The following is a 7,545-nucleotide window of genomic DNA, read 5'->3' as shown; positions in this document are numbered from 1 at the left end:
CACTTTATAAGAAAGGGCTGAGTAGACTCTATCTACTCAGAAGACTTAGGTCCTTCAGAGTGCAGGGACCACCGGTAAGGACCTTTAATGACACTGTTATGGCATCAGCAATTTTCTTTGGTGTGGTCTGCTGGGATAGCAGCATTTCCAGCTGTGGACAGGAAAAAATCTGTCCTGAGATGGAGGTGGTGAGTAAGAGGAGGATGAGAATGAAGTTCCCTTACCCTCATCTCTTAGGATGAATGAGCTCCACCCCTGAAGGAGAGTCTAAAATCACTGACTAGCTTAGCTTAGCTTCACCCTAAGTGTGCGAAGGAGAGGTATTGCAAGTCATTTGTTTACAATCAGCTCTTGTCTACACTTTAAACAAAGAGTTATATACTGTTTATATGTATTGCATATATTGTCTATATACATACTATGCATAGTGTTTCTGTTGTTAATCTCTTGTCTATATTATTTTGCCGTTATCGCTTTCTCTCTCGATTCCTATTGCCTGCTATACTGTTTATTGCTGCTCTAACAATGTGAATTTCCATGGTGTGAGACTAATAAAGGTTTATTTTATCTTATCTTATCTTCATCAGGTGACCACAGCAGACTACAAAGACCTGCAAATCTTATTTTTTTGTGAGACGTGCAAATTACACCTTATTTACCACATAAAGCTTGTGATAACATGTCAACCTAGCTTGTTTTTATACATTAAAGACCCAATGAAACCTCAAATATAAAGTCTCATATACATTTCTGACTAAATCTATTTTCTCTTCTCTTTGTAAATGGTGGGTACATTTGAAATGTAGCTCATCTGTCAATTAAAGTCCTGCAATTTTTCACTGGTCTCAAGTCTATTTAACCTCTTGTCTGACTCAGTACATGCACTCCACCGTTGGTCAATAATTAATCTCCAGAGTTACGCTCCTGCAGAAGTGTCTGGATAAAGCCAAGCTTGTTTTAGGCATTAGCCTGCGCTTGACGAATAAAGCACTAACGAGATAGCGATCACAGAGGGCCCAACTCCAAAGGCAGGCTGCTTGCCTGGCAGCGCTTGATAATCTCTTCGTTGGTTTCACTCAGCTCCCTTTAATCTGACTTCACATAATCCTTTTTTTATACCCTCCTGATCAAGTAAACGCTTAATTATGGCTAATGAATTCCATCCAGAGCTTGGGTAAACATGTCTATCAAACAAGATCATGCTGATTTTTAACTGAAGATAGAGGAGAGGGAGAGAAAATAAAAATATGCAAGTGCAATCGCTAAGCATCAACACTTTCTGTGCCAAAATTACTGTGGTCTCATATAGTACTTGGAAGAGAGATGGTTCCTTATCTGTTATGATAGCAATTTGCTGCTAAAACCAGAAAAAATAGTTATGCTGTTATTTTGTAAAGCCTATTAACCCATACCCATTAATTCATATTAGAATCTTTATATTAGAATGTTTTCCTTTATTTGATTGAAAAGTGATCAATACATTTGCCATGTGTTGTTCCCCAAACTGATCAAAGCAAATCAGAGCAGATAGATGTTGGCTCAGTACTAATAACTGCATGCTCTCACATTGTCATTAAAGCTGCAGTCTGCAGGATTTGTTGTTGTCATACGTAAAGTCCTAATTTTTGGCATTTCAAGAGTTTACATGATCTATCAGAACGCTTGAAGTTGAAAACGGTGACCTCCGTAGTCGCAAAATGCAAGAAATACTTATTTTTTAACCGAAAAATAAAAAGTTATTCAACTTCCTGTCCCGCCCCATCAAAACACATGACAACTCGTGCACGTCTACGTGCACGCCAGATGCGCGTACACGACTCCTCATTCATCAACTCACCTGTCATTTGCGATCATGGAAGACACAGTAAGTAGACTAGCCCGTAATGAAGTTCAATAGTCTAGATAAATAAGCGTGGGGACGAGCCTACCTTGTATCGCGCATGCACAATCGGTGATTGACAGGCAGCAGAGCCCAGCTCGTAACCTGATTGGTTACCTTTTACCGGTCCGGTCTGCAATTTTGTAAACAAACCTGCTTGCTTTGGAGGGACCTAGCGGGACATATAGGGGACCTAGAGAACTCTTTTTTTTTTGTATTGGGGTATTTAATGTACTACTTTCAGAATCCCCGGACAGTTCCAGGCATTATGCTTGAAAAAGAGTTGCAGACTGCAGCTTTAAGCAGTAGTATCTCAGCAGTGTAACACGCTCTACACTGGTATCTTCTACTATAAAATATTTTTGGCACAAAAATGAGATTTATAGCTCGAAGTAAAATATCTGGATATGATTTTTGTTGTTGAAAGATCAGTAAGAACCAAACCAAAAGAGCACAGCAACACATGTGAATGAAGTCTGAAACATTTGTTTTTATTTAGTATTTCACCAATTATTCAGAAGCTTCATATATTCTTTGTATGTTGCAGTAAAACAGCAAGGCGAAGAAATGGGTCTTGACACATGTGGCTTTCCTGTGATTTAATTTCTTTGGCCGTTAAGGTGTTTGTTTTACTTGATTGGAATATATGTAATGGCTTGGAGAACTGTAGCTTTTGTGAGATTGGCTATTCACATACATTACAATGAATGTGTTTTCTTGTATTCTTTTTTTGTTTGCTTGAGTAGAAATTTCATAAATTGTTTATGAGCAGTCTGCAGATAGCAGGAATGCCAAAGACAAAGGATGAAGTACTCACACGGCTCTGCAGTGTTTCTACAGATGCCTCAGCTGTTTCTTTTAATTTTTATTATGTCCAGTGAAAACCACATCTTTAAGCAAAGATACAGGCAGTATATATTTGTTTTTTCAAGTTAAATGATAGATAAAGGGCGTATAAATCAAAAAGTGAGCATGTTTCCGTTTGTTTTCATTTCATAGTAGCTTGCTGATTGGCAACCAAGCTGCCCGTCTATGTTATTTACTCCGAGGAGGCGACCACACTGAAGCGATTTACCATGGTGCTACACAGGTTATGATTATGACACACTCTATCAGTTTAAGAGGCTCATTGCGTATCTTGGCCATAAATGTTGTTTACTGGAGGATTTGAACAATTTACGAGACACGACTGTTTGCTTTGGGTTGCCATTGTCAGTCTCTATCCATGCTTGACAGTTGGGCCAGGGCAATTTGTGCTTGGCATCCTTGAATAGGTTTCCCCTAATGAGGCTGATAGAATGACCATTCATCCACAGGGGGCTCTTGATGTGCCACAGTTCAAATGTTAATCACCCAAGCTACTTTGGCAAATTGACAGAGCTTCATTCATTGCTTGCTTTCTGAATGTGTTCTGTCTAAAAGCCAGGCTTGTGTGTCACCTCTCATTTCATGATTTGGGAATGGATGCATGGAGTCCCCACTGACCCTGTTTTACAGTCCTCAGCTTACCTCTCTCATTTTTTCTATGTTAACGGACAGAGCGGTGGCACCCTTATCCGCTGTGGCACTGCTCTCGGGATGGCACTGTGGCCTGCTTACAAGGTCCCATCCGGACTCCCTCCATCATCATGTCAGCGTTCACTGGGAGTTCAGTCTCTTGAACAAAAGGGTCTTGTTTGCTCTTACAATTCAGCTAACCAACCCTACTCAGGGGATTCAAGACCCTTTCATTAAATTTAAACAACAAAACAAGCTTATTCAAGTTGCGATGAATGCAATTTAGCACTAAAATTCCAGGTGTAGTGAAACATTATTAGGAAAACGGAAATCAATTTCACAGACAAAACTCTTATGAACAGTATTAGTCATCATGTAAATACATACACTATGCCAATCTACTATGAATGTTAATCTTAAAAAAATAAGATCAACGAAACAATATTCTAAGTCGTTATGATTTTCACAAAAACTAAGCCTAAAATGCAGCATCAGTGTGTGAAAAACTCAGAAATAAAGAGGGTAAGTGGCAGCCAGGTATTGATGTTCAAATGTTCTTGATTAATCAGTAAGTATGTGCATCTCTATAAAACCAACAGTTTTGGCAGATGGTCTGGAGCATTCAGGTGTGTGTTAACACAGTTCTAATGAGGAAAGACATCAGCAATGATCTTAGGGAAGCCATTGTGGCAGTCAACTAATCTGAGAAGGTTTACGACGCCATTTACAATAAATTAGGAGTTTGTCATTCTACAGTGAAAGAGATTACTTCCAGTGGAAAACAGTCAATTGCCAGTTTTCCAATAGATTTAATGCCCTAGCAAATTCAAAGTAAGGTTAGACTGCAATGCTCAGAGAAATTGTCAAAAAAAAGTCGAGAGCTGCATCTCAGACTCTACAGGCATCAGTCAGCATGGTAACTGTTTGAGTTCATAACAGTACAGCTAAAAAAACCTTTGATGCTTTTGAACTGATGGGAGCAAAGTGGAGATGTTTGGCTGTTATGCACAGCACCACGTTTGGAGAAAACAAAAGAAAGCATCCCGACAAAAGCAGTTCACACAAATTGTCAAGCTCAGTGGTGGACTGCTGATGTTTTGCAGCCGCAGGACCTGGACACCTTATAGTTACTGAGGCAACCATGAACTTCTCTGTAAACTAAAGTACACAGAGTCAAATGTGAGGCCATCTGTCTGACACTTAAAGATAATCTGAAATTGAATCATCCAACAGGACAATGACTCCCAAGCATAGCACCATATCTACCACAGAATGGTTGAAAAAGGAACGAATCAAGGTGTTTGAATGGTTCAGTTAAACTCCAAACCACAATCTGATTGAAATGGTGTGGAACTTAAGAGGGCTATGTAGAAATGAATGACAGTTTGTATAGCACATTTTTCAATGACACATTATTGAAAGTAAGTGGCCTGAGCCATCTTTACGTCTCGGATTGGGTATGTAATGCAAAAGTGAGTGTATGTTTTGCCATTACTTTTTCAGATTTTGATACTTGATACTACTCTCTCAACCAGCTTCACATAAAAAAATAAAAAACAAATCTTAATATTCTTTCCATATGGAAATGGTAAAACACAAAGAAAGAGTTTTTGTTTTTTTACTCAGTGAAGACAGAGAGTTACAATGTATCTATAAAGTATCAAATCATGTTAAATAAGTAATGACACTGTGAAATGTCTAATGCGGTGTCATCTTAGGTCATACCTAGTCCAATGAGGATCAGTGGTTTTTTTGGTTAATATTCTGTTTTTATTTTTTATTGTGTTTCAGAACATCCCGAGACTTGACACAAGGCATATTTTCTTATTCATGACTGTAGATATAGACACATACTCATCGTGGAAATTAATGTATGCATCTTTAAACCCTTCAGCTTCCAGTGAATTAAGTTAGTAAATAAGTTAGTAAATAATTAAGTTAATAAATCAAGTAAGTAGGTGAAATAGTGTCATAGACCAAATAACCAGGGTGACACTTTCAGTGTTCTCTGTTGTACATCCACACACAAGCCTCCCTTAACAGAACTTCCTACTTCTGCAATCTATTGAACTTACATTTCTTTATAGATTTCTTTGTTTACTATCAGTAAACAAAAGTCGCTTTGGTCATACGTTAGCCCTCGATCAAAGCTGCCCAGGTCATGGTTATGGATTTTGCCCCAGCAAGAGCAGAACATTCTATAGTTATATTGCACTTCAACAGCATGATGCCCAAATGATCCAACTGTAGTGCTTTATCACTAAGTTTACAGCCTCCTCATACTGATACACATAATTAAACTCTACAAGTTTAAGACGACAAATAGTTGCTTGGCTGTGGTTAAGCCCTCAGTGGTACTAATGGCCAGTAGCACTGCTCCTCCCCTGGAACAGGTGATGTATTACAGCATGTGTCAGATTTCCAGCAGGGGATCTGGTGGTAAATGAGCCCCTTTCTTGTCGAAGGCATTTCTGTGACACCAGATTTAGCCATTCATCAGAAAGGAACCTTATTGTTGAGGATGATTCAGTATCTCCAATATAAACACATACACAGTAGCTGGGTTGATATTCTTCACAGAATAATGAACACCAGTGAATGATTTCTTCTCTTGTCACATTAGTGGGTTGTAAGGAAGATCCTCTGCAGAAGCTCGGGGTGGCAGGAGGGGGATCGTGGCATCTGTCGCTGACAGTGATGAAACAAGCATTTAACGCAAGGCGACAACGAACATGTGTAGAATCATCACTTTCTCAAGGTGTGGAAGTGGCACAGTCATATTCTTAATCATAATATCCATCCCAGCTCTGAGGCCAGATTAAACAGTCCATTACCCCGACCCGCATTAAAGTATAAGCAGACATGATAGGTAGAGCCTGTTGTGCAGCAGAATATTTTCCATAAGTATAGAGTGGCAGGATTCTCTGTACTAAGTCTCTAAATGTGTCATTTCTATCTAGTTTCTGGATGACTGGAGTTGTATGTGTGCACTTACTGTCTTCTGCAAAACAAAAACAACTTTACTTTGGATTATAGAATTTGATTAGCTAAACTTGCTGAAAACAGAAAATGAATGGGATTTTTTTTTCTGGTCTTATGGGAAATTTCATATTCTATTTTGATATAGTTAAGAGGTTTGTCTTCAATAGATCTTTAACACAATTGTTACAGGAGAATGATAAAACGATAATATACTGCTGCTCTCTTTAAACCGACTCAACTCTAGTCTTAACCTGTCATAGACTACTTTTATGAGTACTTAAAATAACATCAGAGTTTTTTTTAAATTTTGGAAGGGACCATTAAGCAACATTTTGATTTAACCAAAATGTATTATTATTATTGTTCAGGTAATGTAGCTTTTTTTTTTTTTTGCTGTACAAACATTAACTCCAACTAGCAAGTTTGCTGTCCCTTGTGTATGAAAGAAATATACATCTACACAACGCAGTGGAATCAACTCATCATAACATTCATGTATGATTGCCTTTGACCACACAAGTTCAGTAAACCTGATAAACAGACTTTAGGCCTGACTGTAAAAGTTGTAAGACTGCACTGTCACAGCTTTTAGAGTCAGGCAGTTAGAATACTTAAAAACTGTATTAATCCATGGCGGCAAACGTAGCAGCCTCTCAAACAAGGCTTAAAAATGATAAAACTACTACACTGCCTGAGCCCAACGGTAGTTACATACCTGTGTACCTTTTAAAATGGTAATTTTGATATTTTTGAATTACTTAGAACTGTCCAATTATCACATTTTAAAGGCTGTAAATTGTTACATGCATGTGTTTTTATTTGCTAACATGTTTATATTTTAGATATCAAGAAATAGTCACAATGGCTATATTGGACAGCTATATCATGTTCATAAACATCTATATGGAGGTAGGAGAGGCTGGTGTAGGTTATTTTTGTTTACATTCACAATGAGCTAATGACATCTGTGACTTTCCTGGCATCAAATGAATATTGATAAGTGACTGGATATCTAGATCTAAAAGAATGGCTGTTTTGACAGAAAGGTTACTGACACGTCCCCACCCACTGCTGTGACCAGCTGAGATATTACTCGTCACAAAACTGAAGGCACGGCTCTAAATGTAAACATGGTTAGACCTTGGGAAACAACTAAGATTTATTACCTGACAGCATCTGTCTTCTTA

The sequence above is a fragment of the Odontesthes bonariensis genome, chromosome 5 (genome assembly GCF_027942865.1).
Source record: "Odontesthes bonariensis isolate fOdoBon6 chromosome 5, fOdoBon6.hap1, whole genome shotgun sequence".
NCBI lineage: Eukaryota > Metazoa > Chordata > Actinopteri > Atheriniformes > Atherinopsidae > Odontesthes > Odontesthes bonariensis.
Note: the sequence above shows the minus strand (reverse complement) of the source record.